Source organism: Schistocerca serialis, chromosome 8 (genome assembly GCF_023864345.2).
Source record: "Schistocerca serialis cubense isolate TAMUIC-IGC-003099 chromosome 8, iqSchSeri2.2, whole genome shotgun sequence".
Classification (NCBI taxonomy): Eukaryota; Metazoa; Arthropoda; class Insecta; order Orthoptera; family Acrididae; genus Schistocerca; species Schistocerca serialis.
Genome location: NC_064645.1, coordinates 349,164,781 through 349,165,231, shown reverse-complemented (window position 1 = coordinate 349,165,231; position 451 = coordinate 349,164,781). Strand labels below are relative to the sequence as shown.

General features: G+C 49.7%; 1 non-coding gene across 1 annotated transcript in view; it reads right to left on the bottom strand.

The window, feature by feature from the left end:
• Nucleotides 1-451, bottom strand: part of LOC126417729 (small subunit ribosomal RNA) — a 1,909-nt gene extending 1,458 nt beyond the window's left edge. The window contains exon 1 of the ribosomal RNA XR_007575794.1: nucleotides 1-451. This exon is cut by the window's left edge and continues 1,458 nt beyond it. This is a non-coding gene — a ribosomal RNA (small subunit ribosomal RNA).

Genomic DNA, 451 nt, shown 5'->3' with positions numbered 1-451 from the left:
CGCGCCTGCTGCCTTCCTTGGATGTGGTAGCCGTTTCTCAGGCTCCCTCTCCGGAATCGAACCCTGATTCCCCGTTACCCGTTACAACCATGGTAGGCGCAGAACCTACCATCGACAGTTGATAAGGCAGACATTTGAAAGATGCGTCGCCGGTACGAGGACCGTGCGATCAGCCCAAAGTTATTCAGAGTCACCAATGCAAACGGACCGGACGAGCCGACCGATTGGTTTTGATCTAATAAAAGCGTCCCTTCCATCTCTGGTCGGGACTCTGTTTGCATGTATTAGCTCTAGAATTACCACAGTTATCCAAGTAACGTGGGTACGATCTAAGGAACCATAACTGATTTAATGAGCCATTCGCGGTTTCACCTTAATGCGGCTTGTACTGAGACATGCATGGCTTAATCTTTGAGACAAGCATATGACTACTGGCAGGATCAACCAGGGA